Raw genomic sequence first — 27,084 nt, forward strand, 5'->3', positions numbered from 1 at the left:
AGACTGGGTGACTGCTCTGCAGAGCACCTTCAGTCTGTCCGCAAGCATGACCCAGACCTCCCTGTCGCTTGCCATTTCAACACTCCACCCTGATCTCATTCCCACATGTCCATCCTTGGCCTGTTGCAGTGTTCCAGTGAATCTCAACGCAAACTGGAGGAACAGCACCTCATCTTCCGACTAGGCACTTTACAGCCTTCCGGACTGAATATTGAGTTCAACAACTTCAGATCATGAACTCTCTCCTCCATCCTCATCCCCTTTTTGAATCCCTTTTTTCAAAATTCATTTTTATTTTTTATCCACTTATTTTTATTTATTTATTTATTCTTTTACCCCCTTTTTATCCCATTTTCTATCCTTTTTTCCCCCACCACTGCCCCCTCCCCTCATCCCATCCCCACAAGGGCTGTCTGTTACTTGTTCCATATTGTTCTTTCATAGAGGGCTGGTCCTTGTTCTGCTATTATCACATTCTGCTTTCTTACCTTTATGCCAAAATCAGCACCTCTTTTAGCCCTTACCACTACCATTAACACTCCCTTTGTCCTGTTGCTCATGATATCTTTGTCAATCTCTCCTTTACCCCCACCTATCGCTGGCCTTCTATCCAGCTCCACCTCCCTGCAACAGTATAAATTTCATCATATTTCTCCTTCTCTGTAGCTCTGAAGAAGGGTCATACGGACTCGAAGCATCAACTCTGTCTTTCTCTCTCCACAGATGCTGCCAGACCTGCTGAGTTTTTCCAGCATTTTCTGAGGTTTTTTTCCAGATTTCCAGCATCCACAGTATTTTGCTTTTATTTAAACCAAGGCCCTGTTTGTCCTCTCAGGTGAAATGTGAAAGGTCATACAGCCACAGCCATGAGGAAGGACAGGGGAGTTGACCTTGGTGTCCCGGTCAATACACATCCTTCAACCAACATCACTAAAACAGGCTGTGTGCAGGAGCTTGCATGTCCAACATTGCCACAGTGACTATACTTCAAAATTGAAATCCTTTGGGGCATCCTGAGATGGTGAAAAGCAATACATATAAATACACGTTCTTCCTTTCCTTAAGGCACAAGGATATGGGCCAAGGAACTTGGCATTAGCTGTACCAGGTGTATACTATCAGATGGATTCTACGCTTGTCTCCTGAATACAGCACCTCTTTTACACATTGAGGCAGCATCGGAGAGAATGGAAGCTCTTTCCTGCTTGGATACCCCTCTGGCACCCCAACCAGAACCGGCTGATATGACACAGGAATTTTTTTTAAAAAAATGACGATTCCCATATTTTACCAAGATTACGCGAAAACTCTCAAAATGGGTGAAACCAGAGGCCCGGGAGGCAGATCTGAGGCAAAGCTGCTCTGAGCCACCTCTTCATTGCTGCTGATTCCTCACCAGCAGCCCTTATCCCTCCCTCCATATCCAAAGAGCAATGCATCGTCCTGCTATTGATTGACATTTGAACAGGACTCTGTAAGACCCACCTATCAAATCTGCATACAAGGATGTTTGTTCACCACTGGCCGCAGGGGAAGTGTAAGCAATGGGATTTGTCAGGGAACCCATGCAGGTCCCTAAAGAGACATTCAGACAGTGGAAGGAGGGGGAGAGGGGAAGCAGACAAAGCCTCGACCCACGTCACTGATGCAGTGAGCCAGGACTGAAGCCTTCGCTCCAAATCGACTGAAATTTTTTGCCCTGTGACTATAAGCTGAATTTCCATTCTCCCTGACTTCTCACAAAATATACCAGCTAGCGACAACTCTAAATACCTTCATACCTGTTGGGCCACATTGAACTGTCAACAATTCAACGTGAAAAGTTACACCTTGTTTATAGGAAAATGTTTTCTCAGGCAAATGAGAGTAAAAGCTTCCTGGTTGCAGCTGGGGGAAAGGTTACCTGCACTAGGAATGTTTCTGCTCAGACAAGCAGAGTTTAAAAAGCATCGCAGTATGGTCTGCTCCGCTGCTCTGATTCAGATCTACCTCAGTGACCTGTATAATAGGTCACAATTTGAAATTGATTCACAGGTTGGCTGATCTATTCCCATCCCGGTACCATCTCTCTTCCCCAATCCTTCCTCTTTAAGATGTTTCAGATTTGCCTAATTCTTCTATCTGTCTAATGCCTCTTGTTGATCTCTCTGTTACTTTCGCTCACACTCCCTTTGGCTGATTCTTTTTGTTAATCTCCCTCCCTCGTCCAATCTCATTCGCCTCCACTGTTCCTTTTTCTCTCTGATATAAGGTCTGGTAGGTATAAGTCTGTGTGAGAAATGATTGAACAAGTTGGTCCTATACCCATTGAAGTTTAGGAGAATGAGAGGTGAACATATAACATATAAGACTCTGAGAGGGCTCAACGGGGTAGATGACAAGAGGATGTTTACCTCCGCGGAAGAATCTAGAACCAGGGAACAGAGCTTAAAAATTGGGGGTTTCCCACTTAAGACGGAGATGAGGAGGATTTTTTTCTCTCAGAGGGTCACTAGTCTGTAGAATTCTCTTCCCCAGAGAGCAATGGAGGCTGGGTCAAGGAATTTATTCAAGGATGAGTTGGACAGATTTTTGATCTACAAGGGAGTCAAAGTTTAGTGGGAGGGGCCAACAGGAAGGTCGAGTTAAGGCCACAATCAAGTCACAAATCAGGTTAATAACCCTATTGAATGGCGAATCAGGCTCAAGAGGCCAAATGTCCAATTCCTGCCCCTATTTCTTATGATATCCATTTGGTCCCTTTGTAATGAATCCTCTTCCTGGTTGATCTCTCTGTCTCGTCCCCCATTGGTCGCTCTGCTCAGGGATCTGCTCCTGGCTGTGTCTCGTCTTTTTGACATGGGCCAGGAGTTTCAGCTGGTCGGGCGGGAGTACACACGAGCGTGAAATAGCGGGCGATGATGTCAGGCGAGTGTCCCGACATCAGCACGCACCTGCGCGGTATTCCAGTCAGCGGGCCTGCAAGCAGGAGTTGGCAGCTGCCCTCCAACAATTAAGGGGGCTTTAAACCCATTAATTAATGAATTAATTCTAATCGTTCCCTGCCCATCCGATCTTATGGTAGGCGGACAGGCAAACAGGCCAAGGGCCTTTGGATTTTTGAGGAAATCTCATCCATTGGGCAGGAAGAGGTTTCCGATATCCATTAAAAAAATAAAATAAAAATCTTTGGAACCCGTTTTCAACATGTCCCTGCCTACATGTCAGAGTCACATGAGGGGACGTGTTTTCCTTTTTTTATTGAAACTTTATTTCTAACGTGAAAAAAATTCTTCAGCTCCCCGAGGCAGCTCTGTGCCTCCAGGGGGCTTTCACCAAGCGCACCCGCGGCGCATGTGCTGGCTTCCGCACTCACCCTCCCTCCCCCACCCCCTCGCACCCCCGGCAGCGCTGAGGTTACCAGTGCACATTTCTCGCTGGCTGCCCGTTAATTGGCCAGCGAGTGTGAGGGCGCGAACAGAGCCTGATTGCGGGCAGGGGTCTGTTGCATGTCCACTCCCAGGCCCACCCACCGCACCCGTCCATCGAGGTAAAATCTCTGCACACGGAGTCGTCTGACACTGGAGTAGCTTCAGTGTTAGGTGTCAGTATGGATTCTCCCCCATCTTTCAGAGGGCAGCTGGCTGAGACCCAGCAAGAGGAGGACACTTGAGTTACGGATGGTCGGGTGGGCTAAATGGGGAGTGGGGACATCGATCACAATGAGCTCCTGGAGTTTGATCGATTGCCTCTGGAGGCTGGAGGGGAATTTCACAGGGATTTTCCCCTAAATTAGCTTCAGGGTCTTTTTGCATCACCCGGAAGATTGCAGTCTGACTTGGAACACTGACAGGAGGAGGCTTCTCAACTGTGTGACTAGGCCAAGCTGACTCAATGCATCCCATGTAGATTCGAGCACAGCTCAGGGTCTGAGAATAAATGAAGAAGCTAAATTATTACGACATGTGATAGGAGATGCGTTAGGGTAAGTCTTTTTAATTCATGAGTATCACTGGCAAGGCCAGCATTTATTGCCCATCCCTAATTGCCCTTGAGAAGGTGGTGGTGAACCGGAGTGAACATAGGCCCCTTACAGAATGAGGCTGGGGAAATAATAATGGGGAATCAGGAAATGGCAGAGGAGTTGAACAACTGTGGAAGGGTCATGAGGACTCGAAACGTCAACTCTTTTCTTCTCCACCGATGCTGCCAGACCTGCTGAGTTTTTCCAGGTAATTGTGTTTTTGTTTTGGATTTCCAGCATCCGCAGTTTTTTGTTTTTATATCTGAGTTGAATAAATACTTGGCTTCAGTCTTCATGGTAGCAGACACTAATAGCATTCCAGTACTAAATAATCAAGGGGCAAAAGAGGGAGAGGAAATAAATACAATAACTGTCACTAGAGAAAAAGTACTAGGGAAACCAATGGGGCTAAAGGCTGATAAATCCCCATGACCTGATGGGTTGCTTCCTAGGATATTCAAATAGTAGTTACAGAGATAGTGGATGCACTGGTAGTAATCTTCCAAGAATTCTTAGATTCTGGAAAAGTCCCAGAGGATTGGAAAACTGCCAATGTAACACCCTTATTCAAAATGGGAGACAAAAAACAAATAACTATAGGCCAGTTAGCTTAACATCTGTCATTGGGAATATGTTACAGTCTATTATAAAGGATATAATAGCAGAGCATTTAGAATTACATAATCTAATCAAACAGAGTCAGCCTGGCTTCATGAAGGGGAATTCATGCCTGACAAATTTATTAGAATTCTTTGAGATGGTAACTAGCAGGACAGATAAAGGGGAACTAGTAGATGTAATATATTTGGGTTTCCAAAAGGCATTCGATAAGGCACCCATGTAAGGCTACTTAATAAGATAAGAGTCCGTGGTGTTGGGGGTAGTATATTAGCATGGATAGAGGATTAGCTAACCAATAGAAGACAGAGAGAGTTGGGATAAGGAGGACACTTTCAGGATGGCAACCTGTAACTAGTGCAGTGCCACAGGGATCTGTGCTGGGGCCTCAATTATTTACAATATATATTAATGACTTAGATGAGGGAAGTGAATGTACGATCACCAAATTTGTGGATGATACAAAAATAGGTAGGAAGGCAAGTGGTGAAGATGACAGTAAGGGCTGAATTTCCCCAGAATTGCACTAAGTGCGGTAGCAGGTGGGTAAAATGGAGTCCTACTGCCGATGAAAATGGCGGGTTTTCACATAGTATCTTCCTGGGCCGGCCTCGTTATTTATTCACTCCCATGAAACCCGCGTTTCCTTGGTGAGCGGACTCTCATTCACTCGCTCACCACCACCCCGCTGTTGCGTCACGCCGGCCGCCATCTTTAAAAGGCAGCCGCCAGCAAAACGCTCATCGCCACCAGCTCCCCGTCGCTGCCTGGGAGACATGGCCAACAAAGGCAAAAAGACTGCAGTCCCCACTTCAACGACGGGTCCCTCGAGTGACTGCTGGATGCAGTGGAGGCCCCACCAGGATGTGCTTTGCCCCTGCTCTGGCCGCAGGATGGGCAGCAAAGTCACCATCCCAGCCTGGGAGGTGGTGGTCAGCGGTGGTCAGCGCCAATGCCCTGCAGAGGAGGACAGCCACCCAGTGCCACAAAAGGATGAATAATCTCCTCGGTTCCGCCAGGGTAGGTCACTCTTTTCATCACTCCCAACTCACACACTCACAAACCCATCACACACCCACAGGGCCCTCACTCACTGCCAGTGCAAGGGACATCACCGTTCACTCTCTCACACTCACCTTCATTCTCCTCATCCGGTCTACGGGACCACTCACCACCCACACAGGCCCGGCATATTTATCACCTGGCCTGGCCCACACTCTCCCCCTCTCTATCCAGGCAGGACAAGCTGACACACAACAGGAGGGAAAGGTCACAGACAGGTGGAGAGATGCTGGAGATCAAAGTTCTGACAGAATTTGAAAACAGAGCCATCCAGCTGGTCAGCGATGACCGGGACCGGTCCTGTGCTGACTGTGAGGTCAGTACTGCTCTACCAAGTGAGGATCCAGCAGTGCAACATCCATCAGACAACCACGCTGTGAGTGATGTGTCCTGTTTCACAGGCCATTGCCTTGCACTAATTATCTCCTCTTGCTTTCACAGGCACATCTGCCAAACAGCCGAGAGAATCCATGACCCAGGGCCCCCAATCAGGCTCTGAAGAAACCTCTGAAGAGGAATCTGGAGGCACCCTCCCTGAAGTCCCATCACAGCCTCACCCACACCCTCCACCAGACCCATCACAGCCTCACCCACACCCTCCACCGGCGCAGAGACACACACCTCGGTGGGACCGAGCTTTAGAGTAGCCTCAGGATCACAATCTGGTGAGCACCTCGCACTGTCTGATCCACAGCAGGCGGGGGCAGGGACTTCCCAGGTATCCGGCACTCGGAGGAGCTGCTGGAGGTAAGAACGTTGCTGAGTCCGAGTCAGATGAGGAGCCTCTGGTTCTCGGTCATGTCACAGTTGCTGGAGCTGCAAAGACAAGCTCAGGAACATCAGGAAGGGATGTCCGCTGCACTCCTCAGATTGCAAAGCACGATGAAGGAGTCCGTCTGCCTTCAGTCTGAGGTGATAGCACCAGCATGCCAACGCACTGAGGTCAACACTGACACGATGGTGGACTCCATGGAGACCTTGGTCCAGGATATCGCTCCTGCACTGCTGCGCAGGCTGAAATCCATCACTGATGCCATAGTTGGCCTCCAACAGTGTGTACGCGAGAGGGATGCAGAGTAACTCAATCTCACTCCAGCTTCCCTTCTGCTCATAGAGTCAGCCAGGGGCCCTCAGGCACCCATAGGGAGGAGGATCAGCAGGTGCACAGTCCGGGACCATCCATCCAGGTGACTCTGGGAGTGTCCGGCCCATCCAAATCCCCTCTTCCTGTGACCTCCAGCTCCACAGGCCGAGGAGGGTGCCACTGTCACACAGTAGGATCCCGAAAGCAGGCCGGGGCCCTCCAGGTCTCAGCCTCCAGAGGACGCCCGTCAAGGTCGTCACAGACGGGGTGTAGCAGTCAGGCGGCTGCACCCACCTCCACTGTGGATGTCTGGGGAGCACCAAGACACAGCGGAAGGGTTAGGAAGGTTAGGTAAAAGTAGTTGCACAGCCTGGACACGGGTGTTGCTCTCTTATACTTGCTGTCCACTAAAAATGACTCCCTGCCAGTGTTCTTGTCACTCAGATGTGAAACCTTTCTGCACAAGACAAAAGCAGGTGTCTCAGTCCAGGGTCTGTTCCCTGTGCTTTGTGCAGCTTTTAGACCAAAGTGTCCACTCCCTGGACACGTTACTGATGCTTGCACCTCGATGGTGCTTGTCATTGCTGCCAGAATGTAGTGGGCAGGTGTCACCGAGTTCCCTCATTCTCTCTGTGTGCTCCCAGCACCTTTAAGGTGGGGCTGGCCCCCATCACACCAGCATCTGTGACCGGTGATACTGTGCACCAGCTCCTGAAGGGCTGAGGTGCTGAAAGCTGGACACAGCTTCAGATGTTTCTAAAGTTTCATGGCTGCGTCTCTGAGTTGGCCCTGATCACGGAGCACAAGCGAGCTGCCCTTGGCCAGACAGGAGTCAGACATTCTCAGAGGTGGGATAGCCTTTTAATTATATGTATTACAATTAGCTCCCCACCGAGCGATAGTGGGGAACGCGTGCTGCCATTGGCAGGCTGATCGTGACCTGTCTTCAAGCCGTCGTGAAGCAGATTGCACCATATTTTCCACTCATGTCACCTGGCCCGGCCCACACTCTCCCCCTCTCTATCCAGGCAGGACAATCTGACACAAAACAGGAGGGAAAGGTCACAGACAGGTGGAGAGATGCTGGAATTCAAAGTTCTGACAGAATTTGAAAACAGAGCCATCCAACTGGTCAGCAATGACTGGGACCGTTCCTGTGCTGACTGTGAGATCAGTGCTGCTCTACCAAGTGAGGATCCAGCACTGCAACATCCACCAGACAACCAGGCTGTGAGTGATGTGTCCTGTTTCACAGGCCACTGCCATGCACTAATTATCTCTTCTTTCTTTCACAGGCACATCTGGGAAACAGCCGACAGAATCCATGACCCAGGGCCCCCAATCAGGCTCTGAAGAAACCTCTGAAGAGGAATCTGGAGGCACCCTCCCTGAAGTCCCATCACAGCCTCACCCACACCCTCCACCAGCGCAGAGACACACACCTCGGTGGGACCTAGCTTTAGAGTAGCCCCGGAATCACAATCTGGTGAGCACATCGCACTGTCTGATCCACAGCAGGTGGGGGCAGGGACTTCCCAGGTATCCGGCACTCGGAGGAGCTGCTGGAGGCCAGAATGTTGCTGAGTCTGAGTCAGTTGAGGAGCCTCTGGACTCGGTCATGTCACAGTTGCTGGAGCTGCAAAGACAAGCTCAGGAACATCAGGAAGGGATGTCTGCTGCACTCCTCAGATTGCAGTTGATGAAGTCCATCGAGTGTAGCGATGGAGACCTGAGCGCCATATACGTGCAGTCAATCCTGAGCACCCTGCACCTGTGGGAATCCCAAGATCAGGGGTGAATCCAATGGCCCTCGCATCCTGGCTGTCCCGGTCCTGGGCAAAATGCATAAAGTTGTGTGCCATGGAGAAGATGGCATCCTGGATACATTTGTGGGTGGTGGATTGTGAAATCCCACAGAGGTCACCTGTGGAGCTCTGAAAGGAACCACTGACATAGAAATTGAGTGTCGTGGTTACTTTCACAGCCACTGGCAGTGGATGCCCTCCATGGCACCAAGTCCTGCAGTAAGTGGCAGATGTGAGCTACCAGGTCCCTAGACATGTTCAGTCATTGGTCACACTGGTTCTCAGTCATCTGCAGGGATAGCAGGCAGCATCTATAGCTCCTGGGTGTCGCTAAGCTTCAACCAGCCATGCCTTGCAGCCAGGAGCCTCTGTCGCTCTCTCCTCAGTCTTCTATGGTCTCTATAGGCCATTGGGCATACAGCTAGATCACCAGGATCCACGATCCTGACATGGTCCTTGTGCAGCGTGAAAGAGAGAGAGAGACACATGGTTATCATGGCTGTACTTAGCACCTTTCCTGGGCTTGTGTGACCGCCCCAAAATGCCTCCCAGAGAGTGCTGGTCACCCCTCAGATGGCCAGGGGTGAGTGCGCTGCAAGGCTGCCCTGTCAGCCTGCGACATGGGGGACAATGGTCCAAACCGGGATGCTGAGATTACAAGGGGCTGTGAGCACCTCCAGCAGTGACTGCGACATGGCCAGTGTTGGTAAGGAGATTGTACAACGTGTGCAGCCCAACTGCTCCACGGTCCAGTAAAGTGGTAGCGGACTGAAGTCTGTGCCGCGAGGTGGAGGGGGCAAGGTATGGAGCGCGTGGTGTCGCTTTGGTCCCTCCATGACGCTTGCATGAGCGGGCAGGCTAGGAGCCTGACCCCAATCATATCACTGTGGCTGCGCCTGATCTGTCTCAGTTACAGAGGCCTGGTCCGTTTATACAGGTGTCCCTAATGCGTGGCCACTTCCCTCACTTACCCTGCCCCCCCCACCCCACCTCGATTGCCCGTGTGCGGGATGCAGCGCCAGGGCAGCATACCACTCCCACCTCCAACCTCAGCAGTCACCTCCGAGACCAGGCATCAGTTGTCCCAGCCATCACCCCCCCACCCCCCCTTCCACCCCACCTCCCCCACCCCCCACCCCCTCCCACCTCCCCCCCACCCCCCAGCGCCCCGAGGCCTGCAAACAACAGACAAGCTGTGGAGAACGCTGCTGCTCACTCACCTCAGTTCCCCCAAAGTGCACTTTGCCTGTGCGCTGTTGTGAAACACATCAGCGTGATTTCCCACCGATGTGGACAGATGATCCGGCGGGATTTCAAGAGCCTGGCAGGATGGCCTTTTAATTCTATGCTGATGTATTACGATTAGTTCCCCAGCGACTGATGGTGGGAAACCCGGCCTGCCGCTGGCGGGCTGAGCGGGTAAGTACGACCTGTCTTCACACCGTCGTGAAGTGGGTCCCACCATATTTCCTGCGCATGCCCCCTATCAATCCCACCCCCAGTGGGTTCGGAAAATTCCACCGTAAGAGTCGACAGAGGGATATAGACAGGTTAAGTGAGTGGGTAAAAAGGTGGCAGATGGAATATAATGTGGGAAAATGTGAGGTTCTGCACTTTGGCAGGAAGAATAGAGGAGCTGGATATTATTTAAATGGAGAAAGACTGCAGAAAGGCTGCAGCACAGAGGGATTTGGGGATCCTCGTACATGAATCACAAAAAGCTAACATACAAATTCAGCAGGTAATAGGGAAGGTAAATGGAAATGTTGGCCTTTATTTCAAAGGGAATGGAGTATAAAAATAGGGAAGTCTTGCTAAAACTATACAAGGTACTAGTTAGACAGCACTTAGAATACTGTGAACAGTTTTGGTCCCCTTATCTAAGGAAATATATTCCAGAATTGGAGGCAGTTCAGAGAAGGTTCACGAGGTTGATCCCGGGTATGGAGGGATTTTCTTATGAGGAGAGGTTGAGTAGGTTGGGCCTGTACTCAATGGAGTTTAGAAGAATGAGAGGTGACCTTATTGAAACATATAAGATTCTTAGGGGGCTTGACAGGGGAGATGCTGAGAGGTTGTTTCCCCTTGTGGGAGAGTCTAGGACCAGAGGGCATAATCTCACAGTAAGGGGTCACCCATTTAAGACAGAGATGAGGAGGAATTTCTTCTCTCAGAGGGTAGTGAATCTGTGGAATTCTTTACTGCAGACAGCTGTAGAGGCTGTGTCATTAAGTATATTCCAGGCTGAGATAAGACAGATTTTTAATCAGTAAGGAAATCAAGGGCTATGGGGAAAAGGCAGGAAAGTGGAGTTGAGAATTGTCAGATCAGCCATGATCTCATTGAATGGCGGAGCAGACTCGATGGGCCGAATGGCCTACTTCTGCTCCAATGTCTTATGGTCTTATGGCTTTCATGAACTGCTGCAGTCCATGTGGTGTGGGTACACCCACAGCGCTGTTAGGGAGGGAGGTCCAGGATTTTGTCCGTGTGGTGTGGGTACACCCACAGTGCTGTTAGGGAGGGAGGTCCAGGATTTTGACTCAGTGACAGTGAAGTTGAAGAAGGGTCATCATGAAACAGTTTCTTGACACAAAGACTTGCATTTATATAGCACCTTTCACAGTGTCAGGATGTCTTCAAGTGCTTTACAGCCACAAAGTATATTTTGAAATGGAGTCACTCTGCAGTAGGGTTAGGGTTACTCCTGTGATGTGGGATAGGTTAAATACATCTGTAAACTAATGAAAATTAACTGCCAAAGTTCAAAGCTGTTAAAAGTCCAGCTGCTGACTTCTAAGTACAGTATTTATTCTTCAATTAAACTTGTCTAGACACAGAGTTTTATGGAGCTGATTTGTACAAAGGGTATAACTGTTCTTTCACAGAATGGATGAAGCCATGATATGATTCTTAGGAAAAGCTCCAACTATAATAATCATTATACAATTCTTTACCCTGTCCAAGTTAGACAAGACCGTGCTATTCCTTGGCGTGCCTCTTGGCATTGTGATTGGATCCAAGTGTTAAGGTTTGTTAGCACAAGTCCATGGGAAGGAGTAAGTCACTAGTTTGATTTTGGTGATTATATTGGTACGGTACGCTTCTCACTATTGCTTGTTGTTTACTCCCCTTCATCCTGTTTTTATCAGAACTCATGCTTGTAACTTGAAGCTTTATAACTCCTCATGAAATGATCTGTGGAAGTAACACTGCCCGGGGTGTGTGTGCGGTACTGGGTCTAACTCTGGACACCACGCTTTAGGAAGAGATGGTGCTAGCGGTGCACAGGAGATTTACTGGAATGGCAACAGATGAAGGACTTTGGATATATAGAGAAACTGCAATTGCTCTCCGTACAGCAGAGAGGGTTAGGGGGGATTTAACAGTTATCCTTAATTATGATAGGAGGATGGGAAGAAACTGTATCTGATCATGTATTTTTTTACTGCAGCAAATTGTTGAAATCTGGAATGCACTGCCTGAAAAGCTGATGGAAGCAGATTCAATAGTAACTTTCAAAAGAGAATTGGATAAATGATCAAAATTGAAAAAGCAATTGAAAAGGCTCTGGGGAAAGAGCAGGGGAGTGGGAATAGTTGGATAGCTGAATCAAAAAGCCAGCAAAGGTGTGATGGGGCCAATAGGCATGTTTCTGTGCTGTTTGATTCCATATGCACAATATATTTTATAGGCAAATTATTGTGGAATTGGTCTTGTGGCGCAGTGGGTAATGTCCCTGCCTCTAAGCCAGAAGCCCCCGGACTTGATGAACAAGGAATGTGCATTGAAGGGTCTTGACACCCTGTTGTAACAATCTCAAAGGTGATTGGTTAGTTTATGTATTTATACATTTAACAGATCCAAAGTACTTTAGGCAACACATTGTCTTGCATATGTACGGTATGTGTACAATCGCACCATCAATCTCAAGTATTCAGACCCCTAAAACAGCAATAAATCACAACTGACCAGAGATGGAACTTACTGATGGACAGTAACAAGTGGAATTAATTCTATCAATCAAGGAGAACTAAGTCATTACAAAACCAGCATCAACAATATGCGTTTATATCGTGCTATCAGCCTAGTAAAATGAGCCAAGGTGTTAAACAGTGAATGCTTTAATCACTGTCCATTGTGACCATGCAAATATCAAACCCAAATTGCTCTTCCCACTAATTTTACTTGTCTGTTCTGTGCAGGGCTGGTCTCCACCCTCTGTAACATTCCCTCCTGATTGCCACCTTCTGATATTGGGCCAGAGAGTTCTTGAGAGGACTGGCGAGGGCTCGCTTTGAACAGCTGACCAGGAAACCGGGTAAAAAGCCCAATGCATTGCTGAATCACACCTCCCCAATGTACGGTCCAGCTGTTTAGAAACAACATCAGTGGAATTAAAGCATTGCTGTTTTACCCTAGAATTCTTACAGCGCAGGAGGAGGCCTTTTGTCCCATCATGCCGATGCCAGCTCTCTGCAGGAGTAACTCCTCCTGTCCCACTCCTCTGCCTTTTCCCCATAGCCCTACCAATCTTTTCTCTTCAGATAATTAACCAATTTTCTTCTGAAAGCCTTGATAGAATCTACCTCCACCACACCCTCAGGCACTGCGTTCCAGATCTTAACCACTCGCTGTGTGATAAAGTTTCTCCTCGTGTCTCCATTGCTCCTTTTGCCAATCACCTTAGATCCGTGCCCTCTGGTTCTCGATCCCTCAGCCAATGGGAACAGTTTCTCCCTATCTACCCTGTCCAGGCTCCGCATTATTTTGAACACCTCGATCAAACCTCCTCTCAACTTTCCCTTCTCCAAGGGAGGACAGTCCCAACGTCTCCAATCTATCTGCATAACTGAAGCTGCACATTCTCATGAACTGTTTCTGCACTCTCTCTATTGCCTTCACACCCTACCTAAAGTGCAGTGCCCAGAACTGGACACAATATTCTAGTTGAGGCCGGACCAGTGTTTTATTCAGGTTTATCATAACCTTCCTGCTTTTGTTCTCTGTTTATAAAGCCCAGTTTGCTTTAGTAACCGCTTTCCCAATCTGTCCCAGCACCTTCAATGATTTGAGCACATATACCCCCAGCTCCCTCTGCTCCCTTTTACATCACATTCATCATCCTCACTGCCTAAACAGGCACTCCACCCCGAACGCTCGTTTCAGTGTCAAAGTGCTGCATTCTGCTTAGACTATAAAATGCAGCTCTTATCAGGACATGGTAACCCACTGACCTGCCAGGACACCACAGGATTGCCATCTCCTGCTACAGTCACCACACTGTTAGAAGGAGAACATTTGCATTGATATAGTCACAGCCTCAAGACTAACCTAAAGCCCTAAACAAACAATAAAGTGTGATCACTGGTATCCAAGCAAACGAGGGAGCTAAGTGCTAATATGAAAGGAGATTAATGACTAATTAATCTGTTTCGATTTTGGTCAAGGGAGTAATATTGGTCAGGACACAACTCTTCCTCAAACACTGCCGGGATCATTTACATCCATCAGGCCAGGCAGACAGGGCCTTGGTTTTACATCTCACCCAAAGGACGGCACCTCTAACAGTGCAGCTCTCCCTCAGCGTCGCATTCAAGTGTCAGCCTGGAATAGCTACCACAAGTCTCAGAGTGGGACTTCAGCTCATGGTCCTGGGAATCACAGAGGGGAGGGAACTGCCCTAGATGGCACCTTATCAAACCTGGGCAAGTGCTCAAAATCAACAGCTGAAACTGGATTCTACCATTCATCATCTCCACTGACACTCCAGCACAGTGCTGAGGGAGTGCTGCACTGTCAGAGGTGCCATCATTGACAGCAGGTGTTAAACCCAGTCCTATCTGTCCTCTCAGATACAAGTGAAAGATCTTATATTTGGAAGAAGAGTAGGGAGTTTCTCCAGAACATTCTGGCCAATATTTATCTTTCAAATATCATTCAAAAAACAATCAGCTCATTATCACATTCCTGTTTGTAGGAACTTACTGTGCGCAAATTGGCTGCAGCTTTTCTTACATCACATTGTGGCTACGTTTTAAAATGATCAAATTGACTTTAAAGCACTTTGCAAGGCCTCCAGGTTGGTGTTTTTGGCAGGCGATGTTGCTAAAGGTTACAAAACCAAAATGGGTAGATGGAGTTAAGATGGAGACCAACCTTGATCTAATTGAGGGAATGGGTTCAAGGGGCTGAATGGCCTCCTCTTTATATTTCTGCTTTCCTTTTCCTTTTACTGTGCACAGCCCGGTTCCATCCAGAAAGTCCTGTAGTTTCAAGGTTAAAACTGACACGTCATGACCCTGACGCACTCTTGCAACACTTGATGCTGAGCGAGCACCTATCAGCAATATCCAAACAACATCACAGCCTCAGAGAGATCGTCACTGGACTAGTATTCCAGAGACCCAGCCCTCTGGGGGCCCAGGTTCGAATCCCATGGCAGGTGGTGAAATTTGAATCCAACAAAAATCTGGAGTTAAAAGTCTAATGATGACCATGTAGCCGTTGTCAATTATCTTAAAAACCCATCTGGTTCACTAATGTCCTTTAGGGAAGGAAATCTGCTGTCCTTACCTGGTCTGGTCTACATGTGACTCCAGACCCACAGCAATGTGGTTGAGTCTTAAATACCCTCTGAACAAGGGCAATTAGGGATGGCCAATAAATGCTGGCCTAGCCAGTGATGCCCTCATCCCAGGAACGAATATAAAAAAAGTGGGCTGGTGGGTTGTGGGCAGGAGGATGCTGTTGTGAATGTTATTCCTACCGCACCCCCCACCCCCCAGTGGAAACTAGGCCAGTGAGGCGCCCATCTAAAGCAGACAGAGGGGCCTTGTGCAAAACAGGGTCCAACCACATCAATAGGCCAAGGAGGGGAAGATAGCGTGGGGCAAGGCAGGGTGGGACATGGCAGAGGAGGATGGGGGTGGGGTGAATGAGAGTGGGGGCTGGGCAGGGATTAGGATGAGGCTGGACAGGACTCAGCCATTTTTCCGGGGCTAGGGGTCAGTATGGGTCCAAGGGGCAAGCTGCAGCCAATGCAGCCGATTCCGTCACAGGACCACTTGACCAGATGGAAGACAGTTAACTGGGCCAGAGGAACCTTGAACCAGAAATGTGGAGATTGTGTTCTGAGGCTTCAGCTGAGCTGGCAGCCTAAAAAATGGTCCACTTATTGGGCTAGTATGGAGGGAGAGGAGGCCACTCCTAGTTAAGGTCATTAATATCACTGTCCAGGCTTATCCCTACCTTCCACTGGATTGTCTTTGGGAGCAGCGGATGGGAGATTAATGGGGCAGAATGCTGGACTCCACCCACCTTCCCAGCAGGCTGTGGGTGGGTGGGCAGTTCCAGTGAGGGCGGGGGAGGGGATTGAACTGTGGACAGGGAGGCGGCAGTGAGCAGGATAATAGATGCAAATAGAGCCCATTGTGCATTTGAAACATGTTCTGTCTCTATTGAGAAATGTCTTGCCTTTACTTGAGGTTTTCATATTAAGCAATAGTTACTTTTACAATTGTGGACTTTCTAATCTTTGGATGACATCAGAGATGATCTGGGCTCCAGGATGAGGGAGTGGTGCAGTTTGCAGGGACCTGATTGACACTTCCATGTAATCTTAATGATAAGTCATACATTCTAATTTGTCACTTAGCCTGCTTTGAAAATGCAAAGGGAAGAGGGGGTGGGGTGGCGGGGGGTGGGGGGGGGGGGGGGGGGGGGGGGGGGGGGGGAAATGGAGCTGACTATATTGTAGTGTGCTATGTCCCCAACCTGAGCACTTCGGATGACCTGGGCACTGGGTGAGGTATGTTGGCCTGTAGCGGGAACCTGTGCAATTGTCTCTCCGTTAATTTTAGTGGGCAAGAAAATCAGGTGCATTATCCTTTCTGTCTAATTTTCCTTCCCTTCCTGTGCCCAAGACAGATCTTGCACCAAGGTTAGGCGTGGGGAAATGTACCCTCGTATGTGAACACTTCTGGAGGACTGAGACCTTGCAGAGGGTGGAGGTGAGATTTTAAATATGTTACATTCGTCTCAAACTTAGAGATTCATCTTCAGCTGGGGTACAAAGTGAGCAGTGGATCACCTGTTCATTATTTACCCTCCCCCCACCCCCCACCCCCACCCCTCCCCCAACACAACCACAGCCTTCGATTCTCCCTCTATGAATAAAGAACAATTAGACTTGGGGGGGCCAGGATTTTATGGCCCCTCCCGGCCAGTGCAATATTACGGACCCGCCAACCGGAATGGAGACTTAAATGGCTCACTGCATCCACCAGAGGGAGACACATCGCGTAAAACCCCGGCCTGGGTATATAACAGGTAGTCAGCCCAGTACCGCCCGGTTATGCATCCTTGACAATAATTAAGCTGGTCATCCGTTAATAAATCACGATGGAGGCCACTGACTCCTGATTTATTTCGAAAATGGGGTCAATGGGAAGCAAACCTTGAAAACACGCATCAGAGAAAAAAAAAATCCCACAATCCCCCGGAACCTAGGCAGAGATTTTGTTTCTTCCCAATCATCGTGAAAAATCAGCCGATCGCTGTTCTTTTTTTTCCCAATTAGCTTTCATTCATGCGAAGTTCTGGATTGAGTCGGGAACTTGCGTGCCCGCAAATTCCCCCCTTCAGTTTATTTACAAAGGTACTCAGCAGGAACTACACGTGTGCTTCCAACTCAAACTCTATCGCTACACAACTAACTACTAACTACTGAGGTAGCCCACACTCCTATTGGGTACTAAAGATCATGTGATCTTCCTTAACAAGCATTATTCTTAAAGATATATTACACACTAAATCAAACCATAATTACCACATCCCTCCCCTTTTACTTGGATATACATTTTATATTTACAAGTACAAATTTCTCAAGACAGCAAAATATTTACACTGGTAAATAATTTACAAGCTCAGTCATTTGAGTGGTTTCCTTATGCGTGCAGAACGTCTCAGCTCTACAACGTCAGATTCTTTGTCAGGAACCTCCTTTTCCAGAGTTTCCTGAACATCAGGTGCTTTGGTGAGCACTTGCAGTTCTGTATCCTCAACTCTTACAGGAACATCAGATACGTCAGACATGTCAGTCCTGGGTTGAGTATCCTCAACAGGAAATGCAGACCCGGCCATGATCACTGGTGGAAGTAACTCTTGGCGATCTGTTTCTCTCTTCCTTAGATGATTCCCATGTCTCCGTGTGACTCAGCTTTCCACCTCCTCGTGGTATAACTGCACTTATTTCACCCAGTAACCATTGGTCCTTCTCCAAATTTCTTCATGTATACCGTCTCTCCCATGGTAAATTCCCCCTCATGACTATTCCAGTCATGTCTAGTCTTCTAGCTTCCCTGACTCCTTTCCACCTTCCCCTCTAAATTCGGCATTATTAACTCAATCTCATCCTGTGATGGTGCTTCAACAATAACTCCGCAGGTGGGACACCTGTTGTTGTGTGAGGGGTGGTCCTGTAATGGAAAAGAAAGTGTGCCGGCTTGGCTGGTAATGAATCTCCAGTCAGCTTCTTCATACCTGCCTTGAATGTTTGAACCGCCTTTTTGGCCAGTCCGTTTGAGGAATGGTGGTACGGTGAAGTTTTTACATGAGTGATACTGTTGACCCTGATAAACTCAGCACTCGTAAATGCCATGCCTTTATTAGAAACAACCATTTTTGGTAGTCCATTAATGGCAAAACTTTGATGTATTTTCTCAATTGTAGCAGAAGACGTTGGTGACTTCACCTCATATATGAATGGGCATCAACAATGAGCAGAAACACTGTTCCCATGAAAGGTCCCACAGTCAATGTGTAACCGCACCCAGAGTCTTCCTGGCCACTGGGTGTAATGGAGCTGTTGAAGGTAACTTTTGCGATTGCTGACAATGCACACAATTCTTCACTAAACTCTATTTCACCATCCATCCCAGGCCACCATTGGTAGCTGTGAGCAATGGTCTTCATTCGGGATATTCCTGGATGTGCACTGCGTAGTTCAATTAGAAGTGGCTCCCTTCCCTTTGGAGGAACTATCACTCATGCCCCCCAGGATAAGATGCCATTCCGGCTGGTTATTTCATGCCTTCTGTTAAAGTACGGGTTTCATTTCATCAGATGCAGGCTCTTGTGACCAACTATGAAGCACTTGTTCTTGTATTTGAGATAGGACCGGGTCCCGGCTTGTCCAGTCTCTGATCTGTGAAGCACATACTGGTAAGGAACCTAAGAAATTTAACAGTAAAACAAGCTCCTGTGGAACTGGAACATGCTCATCATTTACTTGTAAACGACTAAGGGCATCGACGTTTGCGATTTGATAGCCAGGCCTATATATACAAGTATACTCGTCTGCTATCCACGCTACTCTCCTATTGGGTACTAAAGATCATGTGATTTTCCTTAACAACCCTTATAAGGTACATTACACACTAAATAAACCATAATTATCACACTTACTTAACAAAAAAATCTGGGTGCCACAACTGTGAGAGCTTCATTGGACACCCAGCAGCCACAGCCTGGATGGTGGGGAGATTTCCAGGTTTACACGGTCCTCTACATGAAAAAGTGGTTGCTGATTTAGTTTCAGTTTTGTCCCCTTGCCTGGATTCTCCCAAACTCAAAAGGAAATAGCTTTCCTGTTCCTGTTGAATCTTTTTTTAAACAGAGTGTAGGTTGGGATTCAATTGTATTAATTGTGTTAACATTCGAGGAAATGATGTTCAAGTGTTTAATCCTGTTAACAGCAACTTTGCAACTACTAAAGGTTGCTAAGGCTCCTCGTGGCGATCTTTTGCTTCTTAAGCAGTTCAGGCCTATATAATGAACTCAGGTAACTGTCTACAATTGTTAAAGTGCGATTGCAACCCTCTTTAAACTCCTGATCTTAATTGTATTATCAAGATCCTATGTTGTCTTCACCTGCTTTGCTTTGGATAGTTGGGACTAACTCAATCACATCAAGTACAAATCACATCACAGGAGATTCAGGGACTGGAAACTGCATAAAAGGAGCGAGCCAACATCCCTCGACACATAGTGACATTGTCACTGGACTAGTATTCCAGAGACCCAGGGCAATGAAATTTGAATTTAAAAGAAGTCTGGAATTAACAGTCTGATGATGATCACAAAACCATTGTCAATTGTCATAAAAACCCATCTGGTTCATTAATGCCATTCAGGGAAGGAAATCTGCCATCCTTACCTGGTCTGGCCTACATGTGACTCCAGACCCACAGACTCTTAAATGACCTCTGAATGAGGGCACTTAGGGATGGGCAATAAATGCTGACCTAGCCAGTGACACCCATATCCCATAAACAAATAAAAAAACACAGCAGAGGAGACCATCACAAGGGACAGTCTCACAATAGTGTAAAACTACAAGAGAAGATCATGTGACAGGGTTAGTCATAGTGTGACAGGTTTAGAGAGTGTGGAATTCTTAAAATGCATCCAGAAGACCTTTTTAAGCCAGTACATAGAAGGTCCTGGACTTAGTTTTAGGGAATGAAGCCAGGCCAGTGGTAGATGTATCTGTGGGGGAGCATTTTGCAGATAGTGATCATAACTCTGTTAGATTCAAGGTTGTTGTGGAAAAGGACAAGAATGGGCCAGAAATCAGAGTTCTAAACTGGGGGAAGGCCGATTTTAATAAGATCAGATATGATTTGGCCAGAGTGGACTGGGAGCAGCTACTTTGAGGTAAATCTGCGTCAGAGCAGTGGGACTCATTCAAGAAGGAAATAGGGAGAGTACAGGGCCAACATATTTCAGTAAAGACAAAATGTAGGACAACAAATCAGGGAACCCTGGATGTCAAGGGAAATACAGGATTGGATAAAGAGAAATAGGGAGGCTTATGGCAGATACCGAGGACTCAAAACAGCGGAAGCCCTCGAGGGGAACTCGAAAAGGAAATTAGGACAGCAAAAAGGGGGCATGAAAAAACACTAGATGGTAAAATAAAGGAAAATCCAAAGTTATTTTACTAGTACATTAAGAATAAGAGGATAACTAGGGAAAGAGTAGGGCCCATTAAGGACCATAGTGGTAATTTGTGTGTGGAGCCGGAAGATGTAGGTAGAGTTCTAAATGAGTACTTTGTGTCAGTGTTCACAAGTGAGAGGGATGATGTGGGTATGGAAATCAGGCAGAAGGACTGTGATATAATTAAAGAAATTAGCATAGAAAAGGAGGAGATTCTAAGTGGTCTGGCAGGCTTAAATGTAGATAAATTTCCAAGCCCAGATGAAATGTATCCCAGGCTGTTGAGTGAGGCAAGGGAGGAGATAGCAGGGGTGCTGGCAAAAATTTTCAATACCTCTCTGGCCACAGGAGAGGTGCCAGAGGACTGGAGGACAGCCAATGTGGTACCGTTATTCAAGAAGGGAGGAAGGGATAAACCAGGGAACTATAGGCCAGTCAGTCTAACCTCAGTGGTGGGGAAACTATTGGAAGTGATTCTGAGGGACAGAATTAACCTAAACCTGGAGAGGCAGGGATTAATCAAGGACAGTCAGCATGGTTTTGTTAAGGGGAGGTCATGTCTGACCAATTTGATTGAATTTTTCGAAGAGGTGACCAGGTGTGTAGATGAGGGCAATGCATTTGACGTAGTCTACTTGGACTCCAGCAAGGCTTTTGATAAGGTCCCACATGGGAGACTGATAACAAAGGTAAGAGCCCATGGGATCCAAGGCAATTTGGCAAATTGGATCCAGAATTGGCTAAGTGGCAGGAAACAGAGGGTGATGGTCGAGGGGTGTTTTTGTGACTGGATTCCTGTGTCCAGTGGGGTTCCACAGGGATCGGTGTTGGGTCCCATGCTGTTTGTGGTATATATAAATGATTTAGACTTGAATGTAGGAGGATTGATCAGTGAGTTTACGGATGATATGAAAATTGGTGGGGTGGTAAATAGTGAGGAGGATAGCTTTAGATTACAGGAGGATACAGACAGGCGGGTCAGATGGGCTGATCAGTGGCAAATGGAATTTAATCCGGATAAGTGTGAGGTGATGCACTTGGGCAGGACAAACAAGGCAAGGGAATACACAATGAATGGTAGGACCCTGGGAAGTAGCAAGGATCAGAGGGACGTTGGTGTACGTGTCCACCGGTCCCTTAAGGTAGCGGGACAGGTAGATAAGGTGGTTAAGAAGGCATATGGGATTCTTGCCTTTATTAGCTGAGGTATAGAATATAAGAGCAGGGAGGTTATGCTGGAACTGTATGAAATGCTGGTTAGGCCACAGCTAGAGTATTGCATGCAGTTCTGGAATCCGCATTATAGGAAGGATGTGATCGCACTAGAGAGAGTGCAGAGGAGATTTACCAGGATGTTGTCTGGGCTGGAGAGTTTTAGTTATGAGGAGAGATTGGATAGACTGGGATTATTTTCCCTGGAGCAGAGGAGATTGAGGTGGAACGTGATTGAGGTGTATAAAATTATGAGCGGCAAAGATAGAGTAGACAGGAAGGAACTTTTCCCCTTGGTGGAGGGATCAATAACCAGGGTACATTGATTTAAGGTAAGGGGCAGAAGATTCAGAGGGGATATGAGGAAGAATTTTTTCACCTAGAGGATGGTGGGAATCTGGAACTCACTGCCTGAAAGGATGGTAGAGGCAGATACCCTGCTAACATTGAAGAAGTATTCGGATGTGCATTTGCGATGCCATGGCATACAAGCTGTGGGCCTAGTGCTGGAAAATGGGATTAGAATAGTTAGGTACTTGTTTGACCAGCACAGACTCGATGGGCTGAAGGGCCTTTTTCTGTGCTGTAGACCTCTATGACTTTATGACAAGTCAAGGCCTGGTCCATCTTCAAAACAGAAAGAAAAGCCGATACCGACCTGTAAATTACTTGCCTGGTTTGCTAAGTTTTAACCTCTTTTTATACTTAATGAATTCTCCCAAATTACCACAAATTATCCTGTCGACTTTCCTCGTTAAGTCCTAGAATCTTTAGTTAAATCACCCCTCTGCATTCAAACCTCAAAGGAATACAAGTCAAGTTCCTATTTTAATCCATTAAGCCCCAGGCTCATTCCGGTGAATTTGCGCTACCCCCCCCCCCACCACAATTTATCCTTCCTGGGGAGTGGTGCCCCGTTCTCCAGAGCGAGTAAACAGAAAAAGGGTTAGAAATGGCAGAGATCAGAGCAACGTGAGAGGCAACAGGAAATCCAGAAGGTGGCAAGTTCAGAATAGGCCCAAAGCATTGACTGACCAATGAGACCAGCAGAACATAACCAGCGAGCTCTGAATGGTCAAGACAGGGAACCAAACTGCATCTAAATCAAATTGTCTTGGGCTGGCTTATTGTAGCCACAGTGACCCAGTTCAGCTCCTGGGCAGTGCACGGATGTTAACATTTTTAAAATCTCAAAGCCAACTCCAACCTCTGGGTTTAACAGATGCAGCACTCGAATTGGCAGTCAGCCCATTCCCAGGATGTGGGTTGGTAATTTAGAGTTTAGGGTTCACTCACGCATTGTGTTTGCTATGTCACTCAATGACCCGCTTACACTCATTCCTTACAATTATTTACTTTCTGCACTGAGCTCATATTACTAACTAGAAACTAGTCTCCACTGTAAGGCATCACTCAGTCTCTATCCCAAAGTCACTGAATCAATCTGTTGTACAGAGCAGCAAAACAACCTCTGGCTCTGCTATCGACATGCGTATTGGGGGTTTTGGGAAGGGGGTTTCTGATTCCCCTTGGATAGGGAGGTGGGGAATCCTCAACTCTGCTAGGGGGGGATGAGGAGTCGTCGGTCTTTGTTTGGAACAGGGGCATCTGAAGGGGGTGCGAATTTTGGGGGCTTGGGGAGGTGGAGTGGGGTGGGGGGGAGTTACTCCAGCTGCTCCTGACCCACAGGCAGTGCTGAAAAGACACTTAGCTACTCCCTGAAGCTCGTTTGCCTCCTTTCAGCTATTGGATTTCCTGAAACCTGATCAGCCAGATTTTAATACAGAGGCTGCCAACCTCACTGAAATATTTAAATCGCCAACCCACATCCTGGGAATGGGCTGACTTCCATCTCTAGTGTTGCATCCATTAAGCCCAGAGCTAGGGGTTGGCTTTGAGATTTTTTTAAAACTTTAACATCTATCCAGGACCTGAACTGGGACCAGCCATATAAATAAAAGTAAAATACTGTGGATGCTGGAAATCTGAAACAAAAACAAAAATTGCTGGAAAAACTCAGCAGGTCTGACAGCATCTGTGGAGAGGAATACAGTTAACGTTTCGAGTCCGTATGACTCTTCATCAGAACATATAAATCATCAGCCATATAAATACTGTGGCTACAAGAGCAGGTCAGAGGTTGGTAATTCTGTGGCGAGTAACTCACCTCCTGACTCCCCAAAACCCTGTCCACCATTGACAAGGCACAAGTCAAGAGTGTGATGGAATACTCTCCACTTGCCTGGATGAGTGCAGCTCCCACAACACTCAAGGAACTTGACACCATCCAGGACAAAGCAGCCCGCTTGATTGGCACCACATCTATCATCTTAAACATTCACTCCCTCCATCACCGACCCACAGTGGCATCTGTGTGTGCCATCTACAAGATGCACGGTAACAACTCGCCAAGCTGACAGCTCCTTCCAAACCTGTGACTGCTACCATCTAGAAGGACAAGGGCAGCAGACACATGGGAACACCACCACCTGGAAGTTCAACTCCAGGCTACAAACCATCCTGACTTGGAAATATATCACCGTTCCTTCACTGTCACTGGGTTAAAATCCTGGAACTCCCTCCCTAAGAGCACTGTGGGTGTACCTACACCACATGGGCTGCAGCGGCTCAAGAAGGCAGCTCACCACCACCTTCTCAAGGGGCAATTAGGGATGGGCAATAAATGCTGGCCCAGCCGGTGATGCCCACATCCTGTGAATGAATAAAAAACATCTGACCCAATACCACTTTTGGGGGTTATAATTCACTCCTGTGCTCCAACCCTGCAATACAACCACAGCACAGGCCAAGATCACAATTCTGTCAGCCTCCATTTCAGGCGAGTAATCTGGCTCTTGTCAAAGAAAGACATCCGTCAAGTCTCACCTGCTGAGCGGTGAATAATGCCCCTTGACTAGATCCTCCATTTGTCAGAATTTACATATTCCAAAGTCCCCTTCTGTAGCGTGAACCAGCCATTAACTGCCACTAAGGCTCCTTCAATATCTGTTGAAGGTCAGTGTTTGTGCTCCATGTTTACCGTTGAAGTTGTACATAATCACATGATGCTAGGTTACACAGCTGTTCCTGGCTGACAGAATAGTCCGTCGATTGAAATGCCTCTTAAAGGGGCCATGGCAATGAGCCCCGTCTGCATCTCACAGATACGGCCGATGAACATTTGGAGGAATTTACTGAGGCACTTTGCGGTCAATTTTGGCCGGGCAGCCTCTCCCCTACCCTACTACCCTCTGCGTACCAGGGAATGTTCCAGGATTCCAGTGATCACGGTGTTAAATGTTTGGCTTGGGCAGCTCGCAGGAATGTTCCTGCTTAAAGCAATGTAGAGGTGCTGGTGGGGGGGGTAGAGGGTGGGGTGGGGGGTTGTTGGGGGTGGGGGGTGCTAGCATTGGTGCACAGTTACGCTCAGAATAACATTCTCTGACAGGTCCACCTTAAACAGCCCGGACAACAGTGGGACCAAAAGTAGGACCAGACACAGCTCATCCACTGAGAGTCTGCAAGATTCCTGCTTACTTAAGAGGGTAATAAGCCCTGGTCAGCAGCTCGACTTTCGGGGGATTATTTTCAAAGCTGCTACACATGCTGGCTGAGTCCTCTCTAGGCAGTTTCCAAAGGGCCAGTTTAAATTCGCAGCTGTAAGTTTTGACAAGCCATAGGCACAGCGTAAACTGAGATTAGCAGCCCAGCCCACAGACGCTCCTGCAACAGGGTGCCAAGGACCATACATCACAAAGGCACAGCAGTAAGGCTGCAGTTGGCACTCACCTGTGACTGCCCATCCTGTCGCTGGTTTTCAGAGTAGTCATTCCATTCACTCCTGCACAGACGCAGCCAGTACAGCTACAGCGTGATCTACCCAAAGAGCCAGAGGGGGCGGGGGGGAGAAGATCGTAGGAAATCGGATCTGGGTGTGGCTGGAGAAAATATTCAGACACAGTTCAGTCGGCTGAAAATCCCTCCTACACCAAAGAAAACCACAGACCACAAACAGAACACCTCAGCACAAAATATCTGCATCCTACCCATCGCCTTGGCAACTGCTGAGGCAAGGGAGCTGCACCTTCGAATGAAGATTTCGAAAAGGCTTCAAATTTCAAACCCGAATAAATGGCGAAATAGTTTTGAAGCTGTTGAGAAGCGGTGGTGGTGAGGGGGGGTGGGGGGTGTTGGGGGGAGGGGAAAAGGCCGGCCTTCTCTCGAGGAGACACATCCCAGAGGAAGGGCCTCCTTGTTCAAAGAGTGTCCGGAGGGAGGGAACCGGGCTGGGAAAGCAGATCGCAGGAACATCCTGAGCACAACTGTACTCTGCCTCGACGAGGGTCCCGGCCCAATTACCCCAGCGACGTCGAGCTGGGGGGTGGGTGGTGGTGCGGGGGATATTAAACAGATCGAGCACACCCCCCACTGGCACATCTTGCCCACTTGGGGTGCCCATGGCTGTATCGCCCTGAAACTGGACACTCAGAGAATAGCAGAAAAATCAGAGGAAGAACCAGGGGAAACCAATAAAAAGGCTGGTCATGGTGAGACCCCCCCACCCCCCACTCCTCCTCTCTTTGTTGGCTGGTCCTGAATGTAACTGTGCTAATGCTGGGGTACCCCTCCACATTACTTAAAGTGGGAACATTCCTGCCGAACATTTAACACCATTACACCAGAGGCTACACTCCAAAAAAGTACTTCAATGGCTGTAAGCACTTTGGCACATCCTTGAGGTTGTGAAAGGCGCTATATCAACGCATGTCTTCCTTTCCAAAGACTCCAGGTACTTTTTCTAAAGCATCCTGATGGGTAGCGCCCTCTCTTTATAAAGGGCTGTGATTGTGGGGCCCATTCGTTCAGAGCGGTGTGACATTTCTTTGCAGAGGTTTTATTTCCGTTAGCAGCTCTTCTGTCCCACCGGTGTGAAGCTGAGATGATGGTGCCCAGTCAGTGTGGACTAGCATCCCTTCCCCTGACATATTGCTGAGCTAATGCTATCACCTTAGTTTGCACAGTTGTCAGGCAGCCAGCACTGAGCTGCTCCGTTACACTGGCATATCACCCGGGGAGGTCAATGCCTCCGAATCCGCTCACTTATGTGACTGAGCAGCTCTCGGTTACACTGCAGCAACTTCAAATGCTGTTTTAACTCTCCATACTTTGACTATTCACAGGAGTCTGTTAATGAACAGTGACAGCTCCGGCATTTAACCAGTGGTGGGCAGGTGTGACTTTCCATCAATTAGACCTAATGTGGAAAATCTCCCACCATCTCCTTCTTGAAGAGAGAG

At 47.8% G+C, this 27,084-nt stretch overlaps 1 protein-coding gene across 1 annotated transcript in view; it reads right to left on the reverse strand.

The window, feature by feature from the left end:
• gramd2aa (GRAM domain containing 2Aa) overlaps positions 1-25,599 on the reverse strand; it is a 94,830-nt gene extending 69,231 nt beyond the window's left edge. Inside the window, exon 1 of the mRNA XM_041178187.1 lies at positions 25,577-25,599. The gene's annotated coding sequence lies outside the window, so the exon portion shown is untranslated. The remainder of the gene's footprint in view (positions 1-25,576) is intronic.
• Positions 25,600-27,084: the final 1,485 nt, after the last annotated feature.

This window comes from Carcharodon carcharias, chromosome 32 (assembly GCF_017639515.1).
Source record: "Carcharodon carcharias isolate sCarCar2 chromosome 32, sCarCar2.pri, whole genome shotgun sequence".
Taxonomy (NCBI): domain Eukaryota; kingdom Metazoa; phylum Chordata; class Chondrichthyes; order Lamniformes; family Lamnidae; genus Carcharodon; species Carcharodon carcharias.